This window comes from Podarcis tiliguerta (assembly GCF_965153285.1).
Source record: "Podarcis tiliguerta genome assembly, chromosome: 5".
NCBI classification, from domain to species: Eukaryota; Metazoa; Chordata; class Lepidosauria; order Squamata; family Lacertidae; genus Podarcis; species Podarcis tiliguerta.
Window position 1 is genome coordinate 35,779,817 of NC_139538.1, and position 25,681 is coordinate 35,805,497.

Sequence of the window (25,681 nt, forward strand, 5' to 3'; positions counted from 1 at the left end):
AAAAGTTACCTGCCCGCGCACGAGAGAGATAGAGATTCGGGCAAGGCGATGCTATATGCAAGAACACGAACCGAGAATGAAGTCAGCCTAGGAAAAGTGGGGGATATTTTTCTCTCTCTTTTTTGGTGGGGGGAGAGAACAACAGAAGGAGGCAAGGAGCTGAAGGGAGACGCGCCTCCAGATCAAAATTTAGGAGGGACAGCCAGAAAATTGGTCCAAGGCAAAGCAGACAGGGCAATCACTTTGGAGGTCTCCCCCCGCCCTCTCGTTTTATAGCAAGAGTTCGGGTTTGGGATGGTTTGATCTCCCACCAGTGTGTCACCAGACAGTCGCCACGGTGAGAGCCGACTCCAAATGCAGGGAAAGTTGGCCGCTGCTTGGCGGTCTCCAGCTATGCCGAAGGACATATGTCACACAGCCATTCTCAATGTCTCTCTCTCTCGCGCGCGCGCTCCCCTTGCTTGCAGTCGCTCCCGCGTGGCGCGGAACTTACCGGACCATCGCAGCCCCACAATGGCTTCGTGCTAAACTGCGGGCTCGGTTCGGACCCGCTCTTAGCGCCGGGCAGGAAGCGAGGGCTCAACCCCAGCAAATGTCCGGCTCCGCGGCTTGCGCGCTCCTCCTGGCTTCAGCGCCTGAGTGAGCCGAGGGGGTGCATGTAAAGCCCCGCGCAGCGCCTGCCTGCGTCCGCCCCTGCTGGAAGGAAGGCAAACTGAGCGCACAGCCTGCCTCCGCCAGCTGTAATGAGAGCCGGGGAGGCTGGGCCGCGCGAAGAGGCTGCTGCTGCTATGCCAGGAATGCGAGAGCGCCAGGTCCGCCTCCCCCCACTCCGCGATCAAAAGCTGCTCGCTGCAAAGAGAGGCTTGTCGAGGCGGCTCGGCAGCCTGTTCGCTCCCGCGGTTGCGATTAACCCCGGAGCCCGGGAGGGGGCGCGACGCTGCGTCCCCACTAGCCGTGCGGCCCAGTCGGCGCGCGCCGCGGAATAATAGCCTGACGCCTCGCTGTGCGAAGGAAGGAGGCCACGAATGCGCTGGAAATGTTCATTTGCTATCTATTCTAAATTGGCTGAGGGGCACGCAGATATTAGGTCGAACTCCAGAGCGTAGAACTCGCCTAACTTCCCCAGTGCCTCCCATTGCTTAAGCCTCTCTCCGCCCCCACCCCCAACTCAGCTACGTTTTCTTCAAAAAAAAGAGGGGCAGGGGGAGCTTGTTTTGTGAGGAGTCTCCAAAAATAAATTAGTTGCTCCTGGCCGTTTCTAATACATCTTCCAGACAGCGGAGTTCCCCCGCAGCCAGTTTATTTAAGACCATTACTGTACAGTTTAATAGAGGAAATATATTTTAAGCAATAGGCAGCAAGTTTTTAAAAAGGCACCAATTACAAAAATATGCAATGAAACCTTCAACACAAACGGCCAATAAAGTATCAGTACTGTAATTGAGTACTGATAGTAACCGCTTCTCACTGACCACACCACTCAGCCTCTTACCAGACCACAAACTCACCAACTATTGCATGTACAAAGCTGAACTGGTCCCCTGAACTGGCTGAGGGTAGAGTTTGCTTTTATGAGATTTGTCAGGCTGCCCACAGCTGTGTCCTATTCAATCAATAAACTGCTCTTCACACACCCAGTTCTCCAGCTTAGGGGGCTGAAAGAGGTGGAGTTGCACAAACGCAAAAAGATAGCAAATGTGACTCCTTCCACTTACAGTTCTTCCTCAACTTTCTACACTCACCACTCCTCTTCCAGCTGTTTTGGAGAGGATCCCAAATTTTGGGGTTCCTGATGTTTCCCTGTCCTTTGGCAAGGCTGCTTACTTTTCCGGGCAGGCCTCAAGATCTGATGGCAAGGCCTCAGGCTTACTACAGTTGTGCCCCATTCAGCAATCCACCAGCTGCTGAAAACATCCAATTCCAGACTTAGCAGAGAGGGAAGATACTCCATGCAAAAAAGTACCCACCAATGTAGGGCTTTGTGACTGCAACTTTTAGACTGTGCTGAATCTCTAGTGTGCTGCTTAGGCTAGCAAGGATTGGCCCTGTTTCCCCTGTGGCTTGTGTACATTGTCAGGCATCCTGAATCAGCATATCTGACCCTTGAAAATACCTTTATCTGGATGTACCCCAACAGTAATGGCATCTCTAAGGGCGACTCTAGTAAGTGGATAAAGAAGGTTGTAAAGGAACAACGGAGCCAGCAGAGGGGGATGTGTGTAACCAGCTTTGCCACACTTGCCCTTGCATTAATATTTGCCTCTGATTTTGGTATAATTAAAACAAAGCGTGTAGAGCTGAGTCTACCACCACATGCATGAGATGGCAGATTAATTTGTCCACCTGGATTCCTCCATAACCAGCAGCCTCTCCATTGACGCTGAGCTGGACAAGTGTATTTGCAAGGCAGCTACGGCATTGGCTTGCTTCTCCAAAAGAGAGAACATGATGCTAATGTCCAATACCAAGATGAAGGTCTACCAGGCTTGTTTATGGTAGTGAATCATGGGCAACTTACACCTGCCAGGAGCAACATTTCAATGCCTTCCATATGCACTGCATCAGGAAGATTTTGAGCATCACTTGGCAGGACAGATGTGCTCTCCCAAGCTCATATTCCCAGCATTTTCACACACCTGTCTCAAATATGTCTATGCTGGCTGGGTCATTTCCACAGAATGGAAGATGGTGGGACCATCTTGCTGTTTTTGGTCTCCAGCTGTCTTCAGACTACACTTCCCATTATCCCTGACCACTGGTCTTGCTAGCTAGGGAGGATGGGAGTTGTGGTCCAAAAACAGCTGGAGACTCAAGGTTGGCAAACAGGTCTGGCTTCAGGCACCATGTCTGTGTTACAAGGTAAAAGGTAAAGGTACCCCTGCCCATACGGGCCAGTCGTGTCCGACTCTAGGGTTGTGCGCCTATCTCACTTAAGAGGCCGGGGGCCAGCGCTGTCCGGAGACACTTCCGGGTCACGTGGCCAGCGTGACAAAGCTGCTCTGGTGAGCCGGCACCAGCGCAGCACACGGAAACGCCGTTTACCTTCCCGCTATAAAGTGGTACCTATTTATCTACTTGCACTTAGGGGTGCTTTCGAACTGCTAGGTGGGCAGGAGCTGGGACCGAAAGACGGGAGCTCACCCCACCGCCGGGATTCGAACCGCCGACCATGCGATCGGCAAGCCCTAGGCGCTGAGGTTTTATCCACAGCGCCACCCGTCTGTGCTACAAAGATGTCCACAAAAGTAGCATGAATGCTGGCAACATTAACCCTGCTGTGTAGGAATCCCTTGTAGACAACCACAGTGCCTGGGGACAATCAGACTGGTCACGTATCCACAACAGTGACCAGAGGAGGAATGACTGCCGGAAGGAACACAGAGAGAAGAAACACGATGGCAGAGGTGGATTTAGGGGAGTATGACTGGTTTAGCCATTCTGGACACTAAGCTGAGAGGGCACCACAAAGGGCACTGCAACAATGATGAACAATGGAAGGCAAGAAGCAGCAGGGGGGAAGGTGATGAAGTTTGGCAGCGCACAAGGTGCTACTGAAATTTTAAAGCCCAAAGTCGGCTACTGGCCATGGTGCATCTGTAGCAGCACAACCAGATGCCTTCATGTGCCCCATCAGCAATAAAACATGTCTCTCTTGTATTGGTCTCAGCAGGTACTGCAACCTTTCAACAGTTTGACTTTACCCCCCCCCAAAGGCACACTCCTTTTTTGTCTTCCCATGAAACTACCCCATTATATTAGCCATTGTTCACTGCTCTCACAGTGCAGGAAGAAATCTAACTGGTCTGCTTGGAATTTTTTTTTTGGATGCTTCTTGCTGGATTCCTGGGGTACAGTCCCAGAATAGTTTTTTCTCTCTTCATACCAGGGCATAAATCTCCCAAAGCATTTATTTTAATTTTTAAAATGTACGTTGCTTTTCAGCCAAAGCAGTTTGCAAAGCTGTGAAACGTTGCAAGGTGTCTTAAACCTTCAGGCTGACTTGAGAGTGTAGGGGGCACAGAATGCTTTGCCCTCTCTGCTGGGTAGCTACTGCCAGCCTCAAGGACACTGAGGGTCGTGGGACCAAAATTCCAGGCAACAAGTCACAGAACCATGCCAGAATTGAGCCTGCTTAATAATAAGTGCTTATTATTATTATTTTTGAAATATTTTTCCCTCTGCCTTTCCATCCAGTAATGGGATGCTCAAGACAGCTACCATAAGAAGTGTGATTTCATAAATACAAAAACAAAAGCACTACAGTCCTCTGTGTTTGTCCTGAAGATTGCATGCTAAGAAGGGGAGAGGTCTCTGCATCTTTCAGAAGGGGACCTAGCCCCTTTTCTGTTTAATCTCCCAACAAAGAAGAAAAAGTACAAGGGCTTATTATGTGTACTATATGGGGAAGAGTCCTTAGTCTAAGTTTTCTGGGCAATTTGGTTGTGGATTCAGGGAGTTCATTCTTGGAAATTCTGTTCATGTATTTGTGTGTCTGCATGAGGCGAGCGCAGGCAGCTTGTTGTTAGAGGAGGGGTATTTATTGACTGGGGATAAGCATTCTGCCTGCCAGCTGCCTGTGGAAATAAATCTTATTTAATCAAAGCTGTGAGAGGATCTGTTGTCTTTAATGCCAAAGAAGGCTGATTAAAAAAGAAAGAACCTGCCTTTGCCATCTGCTCCTCTCACTGCACACCCCACAATGAAGCTTCTCTTCCCCCCCATCTGCCCCCATTTGACAGGTGATGGCTGTTTGCAAATAACAAAAAGGCACAATATCCTTTGACTTGCAGGAACATTCCAGGGGGTGGCTTGGGAATTCCTCTCCCCTTTCCTGCTCTTCCCTCAAGATGGCAAGTTTCCAAATATTTCCTGCTTTACTCCGAGGACAGACAGCCAAGGAGATGGAATAGATTTTGATTTTGTGACTGAGGATTAGACTGAAGGCTGAAGACAACACCGGATTAGAATATAGGTGCAGAAGCTTTAGAAGAAACAGGAGGACAGGCATAAAAGAGAAGATACTTTTGTTTATTACATGTTATCTCCGGCAGAACAGAGCCTCTAAGGAATTAGATCAACCCTAGAAAACAAAGCAGTAAAGTTTCCTAATATGTCACTGGTTGTTTTTTTCCTTGCACCCTGTGGGTGCAAATGATAAGTTGCGTGGCTGATCACTAGCCACGTTGGAAAAAATATCTGATTATTGCTCACAGCAGTCGTGGACCCACATTTCATGTGGTGAGCATTATGATAATGGCTTTTTATGGAAGTGCTCTGCTTTGATAAATAGAAAAGACTGTGGCTTTGAGTGTTTGGCAGCAGAAATGCAGGCAACAGAAGCACAACCATGAGGAAAGTCATGAGGTGTAGGTGCGACAAATGAGGAACAGAAGTGCATTTATGGTACAATGAACTGATTGTGCGGAAGAGCCCAAGGCATGAAGCTGGCAATATCCCTTTGAAAAGAAATAATTAAGAAAGACATATAAACATACAATAAGTATATCTGCAGCCTAGTCCTAGTCACTGGAAACTTTTTTATTTTTAGTGTTACATAACTTCGGGGAAATGCTCAGACTTCAGCTTGCAGAACTGAGAAGGAGGCACAGAAAACACCTTTCTATGTTTTCAGTATTCCGATTTAACCCATGGAGATCACTATCAAGTAAAAAACACACCTATCGGGAAGTAAAGTTAACTGATTTTAACAAAACTTGATTGCTTGTAAATGTGTTTAGGATTACAATGTAAGGAAGGAATTAATCCACAGGTAGGCAAACTAAGGCCTGGGGCCCCAGATCCGGCCAAATCGCCTTCTAAATCCGGCCTGCGGACGGTCCAGGAATCAGTGTGTTTTTAAATGAGTAGAATGTGTCCTTTTATTTAAAATGCATCTCTGGGTTATTTGTGGGGCATAGGAATTTGTTCATTCCCTCCCCCCAAAAATATAGTCCGGCCCCCTGTTGGAAAAGTTTGCTGACCCCTTTACATTCATCTTCAGTAATGGTGCAATGCCAATGTGTCTGTTCAATTTTCTGATGGGTCCATTCATTATATGGGGCTACTGACCTAAATGACAGGTTTATTAGGGTTATCATGTCATTGCCTGGAGATGATAATGTACAAAGGCACTAAAAAAAGGACATATTTTCTGTGCTTCACACAGAATATTCTCATCCAATCAGTGGCGTAGCGTGGGGGGTGCAGGGGGGCCGGCCGCACCGGGCGCAACATCTGGGGGTTGGGGTTAGGGACGCAAATCCATGGGTTAGGGGGTGCAAATCCACGGGTTAGGGGCGCAAATTGCTTGCCTTGCCCTGGGTGCTGACAACCCACGCTACGCCACTGCATCCAATAGGTTCCACTCTGGGGGGAAGGTAAACGGCGTTTCCGTGCACTGCTCTGGTTCGCCAGAAGTGGCTTAGTCATGCTGGCCACAGGACCTGGAAAAACTGTCTGCGGAAGTGGGCAAATGCTGGCTCCCTTGGCCTGCAAAGCGAGATGAGCACCACAACCCCAGAGTCGTTCGTGACTGCACTTAACAGTCAGGGGTCCCTTTACCTTTAGTAGAGAAATGGGGCAGGATGTGCATGTTTAATGGATGTAAAGTATTGGCACTATCTTCTGGCAAGATCCTGGGAATCCTGACTGGACATGAACCACTTATGGCTTGGTAATGGTGATTCTTGTAGGTGATCAAGAGATTGGTGTTCCACTTAAACATAAAACAACTTTGACTGACAGTCTCTTGGGACCTCAAGTACTAGCCACCCCAGTTTTGAAATTATGTCAACAGCACATTTTAAAATTAGGATTGCTACCTGCTCGTCATGCATAAACCACGTTAGGTTAATGCTTTCAACATACCAGAGAGCTCTTTAAAAGGATGAACAGGTTTGTTGTGACGTGAACTTGTGTAATCAGTTACGGAATCATTTTTATTGTGGCATGCGCTTCAGTTAAATGACATGGGCTAAAGGAAGAGATGGCTGTGTAAATATATGGGCTGTAATCCAAGGGTGTTTCCACGGATGGAAGTCAATATTTAAATTTCACATACTGCTGTGATGATGTCACAAACATCTGCATCATGAATATTCAGAATGATGCATTTTCTTGCTCCTACCAGTAACTTTGAGACTGAAAGATTATTCCCTAGTAAGATAGTTCCAGTGATACATTTTCAGTAATACTGCTAAGTAACAAATGGGACCTGCAACAAAATGAATGTTTATGGACATTTCTTTTTAAAAACAGGAATGGAGCTATAAGAAAGGGGAACTCACAAAGGAGGCGTATACACAAGTAGTCAACAGTTGCAGGGTGAAGGCTGGCTAAAGCTCAGAATGAGCTCAGGCTTGCAAGAGAAGTTAAAAATAATTAAAAAGGTGTCTTTGGCTATGTCTGAAGTAAGTGGAAGAACAAGCAAGTGGTAGGTTCTCTGTGTGGGAGGAGAAATGCTATTATGTGACAGAGAGAAGGCGGAACTACTCAACACCTACTTCTGGGGGGAGGGGCATCTTCTCCCAACCCGTTTACAGCCAGTGTGGTGTAGGATGACCTTGGGCTAGACTAGGCTTCCTCAACCTCAGCCCTCCAGATGTTTTTGGCCTACAACTCCCATGATCCCTAGCTAGCAGGACCAGTGGTCAGGGATGCTGGGAATTGTAGTCTCAAAACATCTGGAGGGCCATGGTTGAGGAAGCCTGGGCTAGACACTAGCTCTCAGCTTCACGTATTTCACAGACTTGTTGTGAGGATAAAGCAGGGGGATTCAGGTATGCCAACCTGAGTTCCTTGCATGAACAGTGGGATAAAAATGTACTAAAGAATAATAGTTGTTTGCACATGGAATCAGTTCCAACACATCAGTGTACTGGAGCAGAGATTCTGTGCCCTCATATCTTATTTGTTTGTTTAAAGATGTTCCTCAGCTGCTCTTAATCATAGTCAATCCTAGAGTCCAATGCATAACACAAACATTCAGTTAAAGAAAGTGAGTGTGGTGTAGTGGTTACAGAGTCCTATTAGGACCTGGGAGACCAGGATCCAAATCCCCATTCAGCCAAAAAAGCCCACTGGGTGACCTTGGTTAGTTACTATTTCTCAGCCTAACCTCCCTCTCGAGGTTGTTGTGGGGATAAAATGCGGAGATGGAGACATGTGCACGGCACCTTAAACTCCCTGGGTATAAGGTGGGATGAACGTAGTAGCAGCAGCAGCAGCAACAACAACCATCACACACACAACAATTCATCATAAAGGATAATAGCACTTAAAAACCAAAGAAAGTACTACCAAACTGTGGGGTGGGTTACACATCCTCCATCAAAAGATGATATAATAAGTTGCATAGGTAAAGGTAAAGGTAAAGGTAAAGGTACCCCTTCCCGTACGGGCCAGTGTTGCCAGAATCTAGGGTTGTGCGCTTATCTCACTCTATAGGCCGGGAGCCAGCGCTGTCCGCAGACACTTCCGGGTCACGTGGCCAGCGTGACAAGCTGCATCTGGCGAGCCAGCGCAGCACACAGAACGCCGTTTACCTTCCCACTGGTAAGTGGTCCCTATTTATCTACTTGCACCCGAGGGTGCTTTCGAACTGCTAGGTTGGCAGGTGCTGGGACCAAACGATGGGAGCGCACCCTGCTGCGGGGATTCGAACCGCCGACCTTTCGATCGGCAAGTCCTAGGTGCTGAGGCTTTAACCCACAGCGCCACCCGCATCCCTTGAAATAAGTTGCATACGTCTGGGCAAATAAATGATACATCTCTTGACGCCAAGTGTGCTTCCAGGTGATCTCTTGCACAGGTGATCAGGGCAACCATGAACTAACCCCTTTTAGCCACCATCTTGTAGGAATAGCTATCTCCCTTCCTTCCTGTTGGGTCTCATGTCACCACACTTCCTCCATTTTCCTTTGATTTGCTTGGCCTTGGCCTTTGAAGAGGTTCACTGTGACAGAGTTTAAAACACACATCACTGCATGGATCCAGCAAATCCATTGCACAAGGCCAGCTTAGAATGAATGAAAAATTCTGGGAGCAGAGTGTGGGAAATATCTCCAGTTTGGCATGGAATCATTCTCAGGTGGCTACAGCAAGTTTGAACGCTCCACTAAAACTACAGAAGTCACAGCCCAATACATCAAAAGGGTTGTAGGTTACTTTCCGGTTTGCTGATTAGGTAGTTTCAGGTTCTAGTTTTGTTTTTGCATAATCACTGTAGCTAGAGCCAAGTCAAAGCCGCCTTGAAAATAAAGCACAGGACACAATAGAAATGAAACTAGAGTGCACTGCAGATGGTGGAAAGTGGAAAACTCATCTTTTGACCTTTGAGCGATGCTGAGTTTCCAATTCTCTCTGTCCACTTGGCCCTCCAGACCCAGAGGCAGCTGCAGATGTTTCAAAGACAATGTGCAATACTGATTTATAGGAGACAGCATGTTCCCTTATGTACTCCTGCCTCAGCACAATTATCTTTGAATAGTAAGAAGCCCGATTCACCTTCCAACTTTTCATTGTTCTGTATGGAAATAGTAGATGCCACTAAACAGATGCTATCTCTGGAACACAACAGAAAAGTCTTAGTTGAAGGGCTTTGGAATAGGCTGATAAGCATCAACCACTGAGTGATCCAAGCCTCTGCAATCTTAATTCATATTCTTGCTCATTTGTTGTTGCTAAACATATTTAGCAGAAAAAGAGCAGATTTCATGTAGGCCTGGGATAAGCAACTTGGTACCCTCCAGGTGTTGTGAACTACAACTTCCACCAGTCCCAACCAGGATGGGCAATGGTCAGGGATGATGGGAGCTGCAGCCCACATCATCTGGAGCAGACTTTCTCAGCCATGGGTCCCCAGGTGTTGTTGGACTACAACTCCCATCATCCCTAACTAGCAGGACCGGTGGTTAGAGATGATGGAGGGTTGTAAGTCCAATAACATCTGGGGACCCAAGGTTGAGAAAGGCTGATCGGGGGGGGGGGGTACTATTTTAGCTACCCTGATGCTCCTACCTATGCCTATAGTATGACATCAGGTGTGGTGTCTGTGGGTTTGAGGATTCATGGTCTGAGATCGGGCCCCTATTTGGCTTAACTGGGCTCACAGGCTGGAGATTCCCCACCAGTGGTCTAAAGGCATATGATGCAGTAACCCTGACAGTGCTAAGCAGGTGAGCACCTGGCCATTTCCTGGATGAAAGCCTAATATATGCTGTTTCAAGTTGAATTGTGGGAAAATGTGGAGTATGATAGAAAGAAGCTTCTATCTGCATTCTAATCACACACTTTTTCTGACATTTATTGGCCTTATGCTTCAGTTGAAATGGGAAATTATTACTAATACTTTTTTGTCACTTTGGGCTAGATTTGGACACAACAGGATCTTTCAGTTACATATGCTTTGAAAATATATATTCATATGCTATTGTTTTGTTTCTGAATAGGCCAAAACCTGTTTCCCCGAGTTCAGAAAACGATGTCTGCATTAAAGCCACTGTTCTTTGTAGGCTCTCTGCAGCATTTCCCAGCGTGCCTCCTGCGCAGGTGGGCAGAATTATTTGCTCCCAGCCCAGAACAATTCTGCTTGCTGCTTTGTGAGCAGCACAACATTTTGTCACACACTTTTGAAAATGTGTTTTTCGCATGACCCCGGTTGGTGAGGAGTAAACTTTGTCCCTAGATGCGTGTGATGCTGTAGTTTTAATGTCAACATCAAGGTCATTTTTTATGTTTAAGTGTAGCCTTCGTTTCATGTCAAAGCAAAATTATTTTTCTTAATAACGTGGGAGGGGCTCTGGGGAGGGAGACAGGCATCCCTTTGTATAAAGTCACACACACACTGCCTTCCTCCCCTCCCCCTCCCCTCCGCTGTTTACATTGACATGGTAATGTCTGGAATGCAGCTATTTCCTCTTCTGTTCCCAATACAATGCAAGGGGACAAAAGGCAGCAATTTGCTCACCTCAGGTCAAAGACTAGCTCTCATGCCCTTCCCTGAACACCATGAGTCCCTGCTGTATATTCCTTCTCACTATCCCATTATCTCAGCAGGGGGGGTGGAGAGAGCCATTCCTTCTCATCAGGAGACCTGCTCTAACATCAGTCCCTTTGGTATGAAAAAGCTTTTCTCTCACGCACCCCTTATGCCCTAATTTCCAACAGACCCTTCTGTTCGGACCCCTCTCTGCAGAGAGGTGGGTTGTTGGTAGGTAAGGAGAGCTTTGGAAACTGAAAAGCTGGCCCTGGGGTTTATTACACCAAAACCCACAGGGAAAAACATCCCTCGGACTACCAGTCTGATGAGAGGACCATACAGGAGATTTTAGGGAAGCGTCCCTGAGTTTGGGAACCCACAAAACCTTCTCCCAGATTTGTCCTTGAAGTTGACCCTTCTCTTGGTGGATTTAGTAAAAAAAAAATCCATATTAAAAGCCCCCCACCAGTCCTTCCTAATTAATATGTCCTTTAGTTTTTTATTCTTTTTGTAAGCCAGCATGAGAATATGGTTGAAGCATGCTATAAAAATACTTCTTTTAAAAAGTACTACAGCAACAGAAGGAACAAACCAAACAGAAAAACCTTCCAGATTCATATGTACGCAAAGACTGGTTCAAATATGTAGTACACCAATGGTCCAAAATTTGATGTAGGTTAAATGTTTCACATACAGTATATCCCATACCACCTACAGTATTTAAATGTGTGAATTTTCATCTAGGTTGTTTTGGAGACTGTTTGAATTATGCAGCCCCCACCAAAAGTTGTTGTAAACTACAGTCACACTAAGACACCACAGCAATTTCCTTCACATGGCAAGTGGTTTCTGGATTCTACCTCAGCCCATGAATTTTATTTGATTTTCATGTGATGTTTTCAGGGTAGCTTTCTTCTTCCTAGTAGAACCAACCTGAACCTGACTGAATCTAAAACGCATCTCTCAGACTAATCTTCCTCTAATCATTTCCCTCCACTCATTTTCCCTTGAGTATCTAGTTTCTAAAAGTATAAGCCTGAGAGCAGGGTTTATCTAGATCTTAATTTTGCTGAACTATATAAACATTACATTAAATGCGGGGCTGGGCCTTGCACTTTTATTTTACCTTTAAATAGCTGCTGTACCTGCCCCCAATCAGGATTGGGGCTGCAATGTGTCTGGAGGGTTTTTTTGTTTTTGTTCTTTTAAAATGCCTTATATCTTCACTGTAACGATGAAAATCGTTACACACACTCACCCTTGAGCTGTATTTGTGTGCAGAGGGAATATCTGCAGAAGAATGGCATATCTTGCAGAGGTAGCCAATAGGTTTCAAAGAGTAATAATAATAATAATAATAATAATAATAATAATAATAATAATTTAATATTTGTACCCCACCTATCTGGCTGGCTTTCCCTAGCCACTCTGGGCAGCTTCCAACAAAGATTTAAAATACATTAAAATGTCACACATTAAAAAATTCCCTAAACATGGTTGCCTTCAGATATTTTCTAAATGTCAGGTAGTTGTTTATCTCTTTGACATCTGATGGGAAGGCATTCCACAGGGAGGGTGCCACTACCGAGAAGGCCCTCTGCGTGCTTCCCTGTAGCTGGCAAGCTGGCAAATCTGCCTTAGGGGTACTTAACAATATCCTTCAGCTATAAACTGCATGGACCATTGCAATTGACTTTTTTTGCTTCAGAGGGTGTAGAGCCTCTGTGTGTGTGTGTGTGTGTGTGTGTGTGTACGTCTCACTCTGTTCTCTTTGCCACCTGTGTGGCTAAGCAGGTGAGTCTTTCTACAGTCTTTTTACAACCAAAGCACTATTAGAAGCACAGGAGCACAGGAAGCTGCCATATACTGAGCCAGACTGATCCATCTAGTTCACAGAATGGCAGTGACCCTCCAGGTTTTTAGGCAGAGGACATTCCCAGCCCCACCTGGAAATACTGGGAATTGAGCCTGGGGCATTCTGCATACAGACTGCAGAGCAGGGAAATAATGTGAATCTGTGTCGATGTGCCTAATACTCTGCCCAGGGAGGCTTGTCTGGTACCTTCATTCCGTATCTTTTAGGTGCCAGACAAAACTGTTTCTATGTAACCAGGCCTTGCTGCAAAACTGCTGCCAAACTTTGGAACAGATTTGGAGTGAATGTTGGGTTTTGGAGTGATAGCTAAGACCCTCCTTTTGAGTATCAACTACTCAGTTTGTGGGGTGCTGTAAAATGTGTGGTTTCCGCTGCGAAACACAGCAAAACCATTGCCATTTTGGCACTGGTTTGAAGTGATTTGGACACTGTTGGATTTTTGGGTTTTTGCTGCATAACAACCGTGAAACATTCACACAGATTTGGAGAGGATCCAAATTGTTGGGGTTCATAGTTAATTATCTTGGCTGATTAAACAACCAATGGCCTTTTACATGTGTTTGTGGGAGAGCGGTTATTTGTTTCTGTTATTTGTATTTTATGTCCTTATTTTGTATTTTTATGTTGTGAACCACCCTGCGATCTTCGGATGAAGGGTGGTATACAAATTTAATTAACAACAACAACAACAACTGATGATCAGACATAGGCTCACCCACAAAATAAATCAGTGCACACATAGTAACAATTCATCTTAGAAATGAAGAAAATCTCCAAGGAGATAATCCAAGGTGCTCCATTCTTTTTTTAAAGAAAGTTCAATTTTCTGCAGTGCAAAATGAGAGAGATAAGAACCTTAGAAGAAACAACAGACACAGGGAAGTGTAGTGGTTAGAGTATTGGACTAAGACCCAGAAGACAAGGGTTCAAATCTCTACTCAGCCATGAAGCTCACTGGGTAAAAGACTTACCTACCTCACAGGGTTGTTGTGGGGATAAAATTTAGAAGGGGGGAGCCACCTTGAACTCCATGGAGGAAATGTAGGGTATAAATGTAATAATAAATACAAATGGGGAAGACAATGCATTTAAGAGGAAGCTTTGTAAATGCCCAGTGAAAATGGACAGCGGCTCTTAGACTGTCTTGCTAACAATATGGGAAAAGAAATCTATAGAGATCCCTGAGCACAATTCAAGTGAGGTAAAATGCAGGAAGACCAAGGGCTTACAAAGTGCTAAGAGTCTGCACCTTAAGTGGAAACAATCGTGTAGTAGACATATAACAAGTAGGCGAGTATGATAAAATACCAGGAAATGATGGCTTGGGTTGTTTAATGGTGCTTCTGGTTTCTGTCAGACCAATTCTCAAGACTTTAGAACTGGAGGTGAAGAAAGGTCTCACACTAGGAAGCCACGCATTATCATCCAAAGCGTCAAGAAGTGATTGTGGGACAAATCACAAGTCTGAGATCACCAATTCATTCATGTTATCTCCTGTGCCTTTTCTTGGCTTCTGAACTCAGCCTTCTGGCAAGAGTATTACTGTTAGCCACTTTGAGTGAGATTTTGTTACTTTAAAAACCTCTTCATACTGATTCATTTCAGAAAAAACAATCAGCATTTCTGATTAGAGTTTGAGGTAGGTGGGGGGAATTAAAGAGTAGCTTTTGCTTAGGGACGCGGGTGGCGCTGTGGGTAAAAGCCTCAGCGCCTAGGGCTTGCCAATCGAAAGGTCGGCGGTTCGAATCCCCGCGGCGGGGTGCGCTCCCATTGTTCGGTCCCAGCGCCTGCCAACCTAACAGTTCGAAAGCACTCTCGGGTGCAAGTAGATAAATAGGGACCGCTTACAAGCGGGAAGGTAAACGGCGTTTCCGTGTGCGGCTCTGGCTCGCCAGAGCAGCGATGTCAAGCTGGCCACGTGACCCGGAAGTGTCTCCGGACAGCGCTGGCCCCCGGCCTCTTGAGTGAGATGGGCGCACAACCCTAGAGTCTGTGAAGACTGGCCCGTACGGGCAGGGGTACCTTTACCTTTACCTTTTTTTGCTTATAAATGGAGGAACAATTTGCTTTCCAAATTGCTTGCAGCCTCAGCTGTTGCTGCCTTCTAGTCAGAACAATAATTAAAAGCTAAGTAAAAGGAATATGTTTTTAAGACTAACTACTAAATGGCTGGCTTTAAATAACAGTAATGATAAATAATAAAATTCAATCCTACTGTTGTCCTTTCTTACATAAAACCACCTGAATGAACAGAAACCTTCTTAAACACTCCTCAGTTATGTACATCTATACACACATATGGTTCCCCCAGGTGCTCAAACTTGGTAAAAATATCTACCAAGTGAATCATCTAAAATATTTGGCAAGGAAAACATGAATCAGCAAAACAACTGTGATCAACCTACAGATTTTTCTTGTTACTTTGAAAACAATTGTCCCGCAAACCTTCCCCATGCTCCTTCCTAGTATGCCTGAAAGTGCAACCTAAGCGCATACTTTGGATGACACATTTTGGCACAGGCCAAAAGCACAGGTCTCTTGCTGCCGCTGTGGCTCTTCTAGCAGTGTAACCAGAAGCATTTCTGCATTTGAAGTAGAAGCAGGCAGTTATCTGCCTCGACAGACAGAACCTGTTGCAAGACAAAAGTCTTGTCTATAGACAGCACCTACAGGGTTCATATGGCCCCTCCATGTGTTGAAAGATGCATGGGGAGGTGGGTGCGCTGCCACCAATACACACAGAAGTCATTCCTGCAGTCATTCCTGCATTCAGCTGGATTGTAAAGGGGCTCTGCTTACATGCTGATGTATTTACGGGACCGCCTCTCCTGGTATGCCCCGCAGAGGACCTTAAGGTCCATGAATATCCATAGTTTAGAGGTCTTGCGCCCTAAGGAATTCAGACTATCCTCCACCAGGGCCAGGGCGTTTTCAGTGATGGCTCTGACCTGGTGGAATGCTCTGTCCCACGAGACTAGGGCCCTTCAGGATTTAACTTCCTTCCACCGGGCCTGTAAGACAGAGCTATTCCACCTGGCCTTTCATTTGAATTCAGCCTGATCTTTTATTTCCCTTCTCTTCCCTCCCCATCCCCTTTAATGAAGATTACCCACTCTGAGACCCCACAGCTAATTCTCCCCTCGCCTCATCACTGGCCCAAGTAGGACCAATTCAGCTAGCCCTGGGGATTATCTAATGTTTATTGGATGGATTTACCCTAAATTGATTTCTGAACTTTGAATTTTATTGTTATTCATGTTTTTATACTGTATTTTATGCTGCTTTTACAATTAAGTGTTTTAAATTTGTTGTTAACCACCCTGAGCCCAGTTTTTGAACCGGGAAGGGTGGGGTATAAATAATAATAATAATAATAATAAGAAGAAGAAGAAGAAGAAGAAGAAGAAGAAGATGTGGGCCACCACAAACCCCAAACTTTGGGCTCCAAATGGGTGCCAAGATTTTGCAGGAGGGTTTTTTGCAGCATTTTGCAGTGAAAACGCCACATTTTGCAGCGAAAACGCCACACTTTTCACTGCCCAACAAACTGAGCAATTGATACATCAAACACAGGGCTCGTATTTAATATTAACTATGAACCCCCAAATCTAGGATTCTCTCCAAACCAATATTAAGTACAAACCCCGAGTTTGATGTATCAGTTGCTCGGTTCATGGGGTGCTGCAAATCACTGCAAAATTTTGGCACAGGTTTGGAGAGCACCCCAAGTTTAGAGGTTGTAGTTAATTTTCCTACTGATGTCTATGAAGAGGGGCCCAGACTGGGCCAAATTTCATGTTGCTGTTCCGGAGAACTGCCAGAACAAAAGAATGGATATATGGGGGGGCACTCTCACCAGCACTGTCATACAATATAGTCTAACTCTGCATCTATGTTTGGGTGGCATTGAATATTAATGTACAGGATGAAGAGTTAAGAAGTCTAGTCTGTTTCAGAGGAAAAACATAAGTAGCACAGCACATTACAGACTACAAGGACAGAACATCATTTCTGATTACCTGTCAAAGGCTCCCTTGCACAAAAACAATGCACATGTGCACAAGATCATCTGCTCCCTCTTTAGTGATCTGTAGGATTAAAAAAACAAACAAACCAGAGCTCTAAAATGCCCACTTCAGAGTGTCTCTTAACAGAAAGAAGTACCTTATTTCTTGCATACTTCTGGAAACAATAGATACAGTGGTACTTTGGGTTACATACGCTTCAGGTTACAGACTCCGCTAACCCAGAAATATTACCTCGGGTTAAGAATTTTGCTTCAGGATAAGAACAGAAATCGTGCTTCGGCAGTGTAGCGGCAGTGGAAGGCCCCATTAGCTAAAGTGGTGCTTCAGGTTAAGAACAGTTTCAGGTTAAGAATGGACCTCCAGAACGAATTAAATTCTTAACCTGAGGTACCACTGTACTGGAATTAACAGCATCTGAGCAAATACAGAAAATGTGGTTCCGAGATAACCCAAAGGCTTATTCTGCATAACAAATAAGTTGCTACTGGACTGCCGTCGCCAGAGCTGCATGTCAGACCCCCCCCCCAAATGATTTGAGAACACCCAAACACATTACTTGGAAGCTAGCTCCATCCATTTGCATTATTCCTATTTCACCACGTTTTCAGGACCAAGGTTTGAATTTTGGAAAGCTGCCTCCTGGTTTCTGAATGCCTGAGGACTGGCAAAATCGCCATGTGGAGCACTCCCTAGGACAAACAAAAGCTCCTGTATTTTGTGAATAGCTTACAGCCTAACAAAAGATGCCAAGAAACTGCTCAGATTACTTCTCAGGGCATTAAAAAAACAAAACAAAAAACCTCTGGGCACAGAGGAATGTAGCTGGCACTCGACCCTCCTGCTGTTTTCAAGGGCACTGACATCTGAATTTGAAATAAGCCTCCTCTTGTCTTTAAATTGTTTTCCCCGAGACACGCATGGGCACAGAGCTGCCCAGACATATAGCTGCTACCATCTGCAAGGACTCTGGAACAGCAGATGGTCAGAGGGATGACAGTGTGAGGCAGAGAGAAAGAAAGAAGGGGCAGGTGCAGGCAAAATTGCTAATTAGATATGGAACATTAAGTTTCCATTCAGCACCTTAAACAAAAAATAAAATAAAACTACCCACAGAGCTTAGATAAACCAAATTCTCTGGGAGAGATTGTAGCTCCCCAAGAAGAAAGGAGAGTTTTTTTCTTGGGCAGGGAATAATTTTTAAAACTGAGAAAAGAATTTTTTGGATTTACTCTGTATTTTGAGCTGCAGACAAAGGATTCAGGTAGACAGAAGCTTGTGAATAGGAAAGACTGGCCCCAAAACGTCTTGAAAGGCAGCAGTCCTCAAATACAAAGTCCAAAATTCATAGGAACAACTAATTCTCATTCCAATTATCTCTTTTAAACATGTTCCATCCTCTCCCAGTCATTTTATTGCATATTCTAACTGTACATTTCTTTTTCAAAAAATCATTTAGAAATTCAAAGGTTTACAAATTTAATACACATTATATACCTTCTATTTAATATTAGTTAACCATTTGACTTCCCCTCCACCCCTCCATGGTTTCCCCATATTCTCTAATATTGCTGCATATTATAATTACTCTATGCTTTATCCTTTCTGCTTATTCTCAGATACATATTTTACTGCTGTTCTTCATTCAAATCCTACTTCCAATCTTGCATGTTTACAATAGCGCTTTAGATATTCCCCAAATATCTTCCAATCCTCCTTAAAATCTTCTTCTTCTTGATCTCTAATTTTCATAGCTACATTTGCCAATTTGGCATATTTCGTCAATTTTAATTGCATCTCTTCTTTTGTAGGTACCACCTCCTCTTGCCATTTCGCGCACATAGTACCTTTGCTGACACCGTTGCATATAAAAATAAGTTCATTTAAATATTTAAATATTTAAATATTTTCTTTACCTCATTATAGACCAGGCATAGGCAACCTTTGGCCCTCCAGATGTTTTGGACTACAATTCCCATCATCCCTGACCACTGGTCCTGTTAGCTAGGGATCATGGGAGTTGTAGGCCATGTACCTTCTACTTCTTTACATTTCTAACTGATACCTGACTCAGATTTATACAATTTTGCTCATTTGCTTTGTGTCAGATGCCATTTATGAATCATTTTCATAAAATTTTCTTTCAGAGGATAACACGCTGGGAATTTCAGATTTGATTTCCACAATTGCCCCCACGATTCCATCTTGATATTATGTCCCACATCTCTAGCCCAGTGAATCAAAGCAGATTTAACCATTTCATCTTTGGTTTGCCATTCCAACAAAATCATATACATCCATGAGATTATTCTCTCCCCCCTATTCTCTGTTAGCTCCTTTTCAAACTGAGAGCTTAATAAAACCACACTGCTTATCCTGTTATTCTGACTGTATGCTTCTGCCATTAACACAGAGGAAAAACATGCAGAATTAACAATAGCAATATAGAGTCAGCAGTATGATTCCTGCATCCTGCTTGTGGGAAGCATCTCCTAAGGCAGTGAAATTTTGCACGTGTGTGTGTGTGTGTGTGTGTGTGTGTAACTGTGTGTAACCTAGTGAATTTTGAGTGGATGAAATGTAACTATGTAGCCTAATGTACAAAGCAGAGCTGGCTTAGGACGTTTTGCTGCTTGAGGTGAAACAGAAAATGGCTTACTGCCGCTAAAGTTGCCCCCATTAAAGTTGTCGCGGGAGAAAAAAGAAAGCTGGAGAGGAGTAGGCAGTGGCAACAGTGGACGAGGAGGAGCAAGCAGTGGTGGTGTTGGAAGAAGAGTTTGGATTTGCTATCCCGCTTTATCACTACCTGAAGGAGTCTCAAAGCGGCTAACATTCTCCTTTCCCTTCCTCCCCCACAACAAACACTCTGTGAGGTGAGTGAGGCTGAGAGACTTCAAAGAAGTGTGACTAGCCCAAGGTCACCCAGCAGCTGCATATGGAGGAGCGGAGACGCGAACCCGGTTCACCAGATTACGGGTTTACCGCTCTTAACCACTACACTACACTGGCATGCTCCTCAGATCTGCCACCTCTCTCGTTGTCTCCCAATCTGCCACCTGAGGCAACTGCCTCACAACACCTCCCCCCCCGACCATTTATTAAATTTGTATATCACCCTTCATCCAAATACCTCAGGGCGGTTTACAGCAAAAAAAATATACAAATTAAAAACACAAAATACACAATAAAACCAAGAATATACCAAACCAATAAATGCCTCCCCTACCACATGGGTGGGCCGGCCCTGATACAAAGCCATATCCATTGCTCCACTCGCTGCTTTCTCTCTGGAGTGTGGCTCTTGGTCTGAAAGAGGTTCCCCCATGCCTGACATATAGGATTCCTATGAAAGAGTAAACTCTTGGTTTGACTTGTGAATTCTAGTCTTTGTCCTTTCCAAATGCTTCAGTGCCCTTTGGGGTGCCATCTGTATTAACCTGTAAAATTATGGCATAATGAACAACAGCAGCAGCAGGCAGGAAACTTGTGTCCCCTCCCTCGCCCCACTCCCAACACCCAGGCATGCAGAGGCTGAGAAAATTAGCCAATTGAGGTCACAAGAGACCTTGAATACTATGGTTGCTGCTTCTCCCTCTGAATAAAAAGAACGTTTTGGGTTCTGAAAGCAACCACCTGTGGGGGAATGAGAGTTTCCTAGCTTCTAGCCATGCCTTCTTCACCTCTGCAAGCCAGCCTTGCATTTTCTTTCTGAATGAGAGTTTCATAAATGCAGTTGTTCTATTCTTGGCGTACTGTTTAATTCATGAACGCTCTTAACCATCTGTCACGTCGATCTCCTTCCTTTTACCTGCAGCTAGGCTAACGTTCTTCTGTACCAGAATGAAAAGATTACCAATTCAGCTTTTCTAAGCAAGCAAGCATACAACCCCATCATCCTAAAAAATGTCATCATGGAAGCAAATTTGTCCCAAGTAAGAAATTTATTGGTTGGACAGGGTTCTCAAAACTACCAACATGAGTCTGACCAAACTGCGGGAGGCAGTGGAAGACAGGAGTGCCTGGTGTGCTCTGGTCCATGGGGTCACGAAGAGTCGGACATGACTGAACGACTGAACAACAAGAAATTTCTCTTCTCAGTGTAGAATACTGTGCTGGGCCCAGGGGTTAACCCGCGCAATGCCATCCATGTCTGGTCCTGAATCCAAGGATTCTATGAGGAGTCAGTCCAACAGGGCCAAGGCAGGAAACCAGGCTAGGTCAGGCACAGGGTAACAGGCAGGTTCCAGCAAGCAGCAATGTTGCTCCCGCAACCTGGGGCGGGGTCCGGCAGCCTTTTATCTCTGACGGGGTAACGGCCGGTCCTGATCCCCTGGTGACTCACCTCCCTGTCTCACCCAAAGGCGAGCACTCCTCCTGTGGTTACTCAGGTCTCTCCTTCTTTCAGACCTGAGTCTCTGCAGCTCGGAAGATGTCAGTGGGTTACTAGACCCAGAGGCTGCCTCATCCTCTCCTGACCCAACTTGTAGTGGAGCAGCTGCACGTGATTGCCCAGCAGAGGGCAATGAGGTAATCCCCGCATCTGGAGCCAGGGCAGGCTCAGGCCCCTGACTCCGCTCAGCTGGTGCTTGTTGCAGAGGAACCTGTGCAGACTGGGGCTGTTCAGAATCAGGCCCCAGACTCGGTTCATCTGCTGCCTGAGGCAGAGGATCCGGTGTGGACGAAGACTCCTCCGGTTCCGAGTCCGAACCCAAGTCCCAGGCCATCACAAATGCCTACCAAATACAAGCATCTTCACTGCAGATGTGTACTGACTCAGCACCTGAACCGCTGTGCAGCTGTATAATGGGCATGCATAAGTACCACCTTATATTGAAAACCTACATATCTGTATGCTTCCATTCAAAACACACCACAAAATCCATTATCTACAGCAGAGGTGGCTAACCCATAACCTGAAGGCTACGTATGGCCCTCAGTATGTTTTTACTGCCCAACAAACCTTCCAAATTGGTAGAAATAAAGTAAAAGAATAAATAGTTTAAATATTTGTTTGATAAACTCATGGGATCCCCACTGTGCTTCTGATGCCAAAAGGTGTTTTTGTTGTTGCCCCCTCTCAACTTCATCCATTAAAAATTATTATTGTTGTTATTATTATTATTTACTAATTGCTCTCATAGGTACCCCATTGTGATACCACAAGGTCCCTTCACAATTTTTAAACTGACCTCTATCATGGGTTCCCTATCGTAATGGCAAACATTTTTTGACCTCTTGGCGGCCATCTTCTTTTTGAGACTGCTACTCTTGACCTCAAAAATGTATCCTTTAAAAACTTGGTGTCAATATCTATATCTTGAATGTGTAGCAGGACAGGCTGTAGATTGTATACACTCTTTCTATCTATTCAGTTGGTTTCTGCTTTTTATTCCATGCCCTAGTGTTGAATTTTGAATTCCTAGCACTTACAACTAGCTGTGGTGATACCAGAGCATATTTTGCCCAGAGCTCCAACATGGCTTCCACATTGCAGGCTCAGTTCCATCATTTACTTCTTTGCCTTCAAAGCAGAACCATCTGATTGTCTGACCATCTGCCTAGCTAGAAGAAGAATAGTGTGTGTGTGTGCGTGTGTAGACTGGAATCCATGAGAAAATGTTTAATTAAAGCTGGTCCTAAGCGTCAATGGGACGCGGGTGACGCTGTGGGTAAAACCTCAGTGCCTAGGACTTGCCGATCGTATGGTCGGCGGTTCGAATCCCCGCGGCAGAGTGAGCTCCCGTCTTTCGGTCCCAGCTCCTGCCCACCTAGCAGTTCAAAAGCACCCCTAAGTGCAAGTAGATAAATAGGGACCGCTTACTGGCGGAAAGGTAAACAGCGTTTCCGTGTGCTGCGCTGGTGCTGGCTTGCCAGAGCAGCTTCGTCACGCTGGCCACGTGACCCCGAAGTGTCTGCGGACAGCGCTGGCTCCCGGCCACTTAAGTGAGATGAGTGCACAACCCTAGAGTCAGACACGACTGGCCCATACGGGCAGGGGTACCTTTACCTTTACCTTTAAGCGTCAATAATGTTAAAAGGAAGTAGAAGCAGTTGCTGCCCTTTATGGGTTTTCTTTTTAAATAATGATTTCTCCCACAGTTTTTAAAGTAACCAGATGTCAAACCATTTAAGGGATCAATTAGGACAGAAACCAAAGTGGATTGCAAAGCTTGGCTCTTATTAGCATCTTCTGTGACACACAGTATAACTATTTGAACTAGTTTTCCCTGTCATCTTCGTATCAGCATTACTCTGGCTAGACATAAGGACAGAGATGAGATGAGTAGGTTAGCAAAACATTCAAGAACCAAATTCACCCTGATTTCTGAACCTTGTTTTCTTTTCACAGGTCTTCACCCAAATAGTTTATCCTCCCCACATCCGAAGGCTTGTTTATTACATGAAATCATCACTTTGTGAAAAGTATTGGGTAAGCAAAAAGGAGACATTCAAAATTTGTAGTCCTGTTGGACAGCTTAAATAACTTCTTTGGTGGAAAGAATGTTCTGCTCCTGCTCTGAAATGAACATCTTTAGTGGTTTAGCAACAATTTGGCTAGTAAACGTATCCAAAATATCAATACGATATTACCCTGTGTAAAAAAATACCACAAGCCGGTGAGATCATAAGGGGCTTTCAGAAGGAATTTTTATAGCAGACTCATGCCATGATTTAACTTTCTTCCTAGAAGCTTTGGCATGTCCTAGAAAACAGTCAAAAGCAGAAAAATATAAGAACTCTGATGACTGCATCTGGAGGAAATTTACATTCTGGTTCAGAACTTACTTAAGCCAAAGCATTTGGATTTAAGCTGATGCACAGTCTAAGTCTATATCTGTTTACTCAGAATAGACATGGTTAGGATAGTGCTGTATGCACCACTTTGCTCAGTAAAATGTGGTAAGCACAAGTCTAAGCTTCAGTCTCAACATTTTGATTTATAACTCTGGTTCAGTCTGTGTAGAGACTGATAAAAGTAATGCAAAATAAATCACAGGAAAATGCAGGAACAGTAACACTGGCAATTTGTTGTTGTTTCGTCCTTTAGTCGTGTCCGGCTCTTTGTGACCCCATGGACCAGAGCACGCCAGGCACTCCTGTCTTCCACTGCCTCCCGCAGTTTGGTCAAACTCATGCTGGTAGCTTCAAGAACACTGTCCAGCCATATTGTCCTCTGCTGTCCCCTTCTCCTTGTGCCCTCCAGGAGCACCATAACAGGCCAAATGAATCAGGTTTGACGCATATTCAGCATCTCCTCTGAATCAGGTTCTGTAGTTTCTCTGACACTTGATTGCAGCCTTTACCCAGAACTCACAAAAGCAGATGTTTCTCTGAAGGTTTGTGTGAGAGAAGACAAAACATGGCAGGGCTTTCCTTTTTGTTCACGTATTTCTTGCAGCTTATTTTATCAGTGACCACAGTAAATAGCGTCATGTTAGAAGGCTGATAATTCAAGGGCAGTGAGAAGACGGACAGTGCCTGCAACATTCCTTTGAAGTGTGTGCATGAAGTCTCACAAAGAGGGGAAAAGAAATTACTCCTCTATTTGACTCCTTTTGTGTCTGCAGATGATGCATACGTACGTACATAATTTTATTTGCATGCCACATTCTCATAGTTCAAATCACGCTCGAGGAGTCTTACAACATGAAAAAACCACATAATTACAACATAACAAAAGAAATAATATGCAATAAACAAAACATTAAAAGCTACACAACCAAAATGAATAATTTCTACATCAGAGTCAATCAGGACCCCACACTCCCAGGCCATGTGGGAAAAGGCCTGTAGGTCTTCCAGGACTCACAGCCAAGATGGTCTCTGTCTCAGGACTAGGTGATTTAACTGTCCAGTATTCTATCTGGGAGTGCAAAGTAAGATGGAGTGGAAGATGACTCCTTGCATTGTGGTTCTGCTGGTTTTTGCAGTTTTGTTATATATTCCACTGGTGGAACTTGAATAATCTCCCTAGGGAAGACAAGTCCATAGCCAAATGTCTTACTGCCAGGATGCTGTCTTTGCTTGTCATCATCTGGAAGCATTTGCACTCTATTCATAGCTGTAATGACACAAATCTAGCTCCCACCATAATAGCCTAAGGGCTAATCAGCTATCCCCTATCCCACTAACTCTTGTCTGGAAAGCATTTGTAGACTCATAGATGGAAGAACTAGTAGAACTAATAGCAAAAATTCTTTCTGACCATTCCTCCAAGGAGGTCAAGGAAGGATACCTGAGTTAATATCACTTTATCCTCATGACAACCCTGTGAGGCATGCTAGGCTAAAAGCTTCAAAGCTCAGTCAAGCCAGGATTTTGAATCCTGGACTTTCTCGTCCAAACTGAACCTTCTATCCAGAACAACAAACTTCCGGTTTTGTTTTCTTTCTAACATCTATGCTGCACCATTTTTTCAAGTACAACTGAACTGCATCTGCATTATATGGGACTATCAGTGAAGACTCTGGTAACTACTATTAATCATATCTTGCAGGAGCTTTAGATTAGGGTCAGTTTTGGATTAGGGGAAACATCACATGGATGCAAGCAGACATAGTTCTTTTTTTAAAAAAAATATTTATTTTATTTGATTAGACATTCATACAAACATTACTACACATACACTTACAACCATAATAACATAATGACAACAAAAAATAACAAGGAAAAAGAAAAGAAAAAAGGATAAAAAGAAGAACGAAAGAGAAAAGTTAAGGTAAGAAAGAAGTACATAAAATAGGTGGGTGTTAATACTTTGTGACTTCCCTCCACCAGTGCTCATCATATTTTCATTCAAGT

At 44.6% G+C, this 25,681-nt stretch overlaps 1 protein-coding gene and 1 long non-coding RNA gene across 2 annotated transcripts in view; one reads left to right on the forward strand and one right to left on the reverse strand.

Moving 5' to 3' along the window:
- AMOTL2 (angiomotin like 2) overlaps positions 1–1,062 on the reverse strand; it is a 20,497-nt gene extending 19,435 nt beyond the window's left edge. Inside the window, exon 1 of the mRNA XM_083443239.1 lies at positions 494–1,062. The gene's annotated coding sequence lies outside the window, so the exon portion shown is untranslated. The remainder of the gene's footprint in view (positions 1–493) is intronic.
- Positions 1–25,578, forward strand: part of LOC310678911 — a 27,957-nt gene extending 2,379 nt beyond the window's left edge. Inside the window, exons 2-3 of the long non-coding RNA XR_014512026.1 lie at positions 23,229–23,309; positions 23,928–25,578. This is a non-coding gene — a long non-coding RNA (uncharacterized lncRNA). The remainder of the gene's footprint in view (positions 1–23,228; positions 23,310–23,927) is intronic.
- The last annotated feature ends 103 nt before the right edge of the window (positions 25,579–25,681 follow it).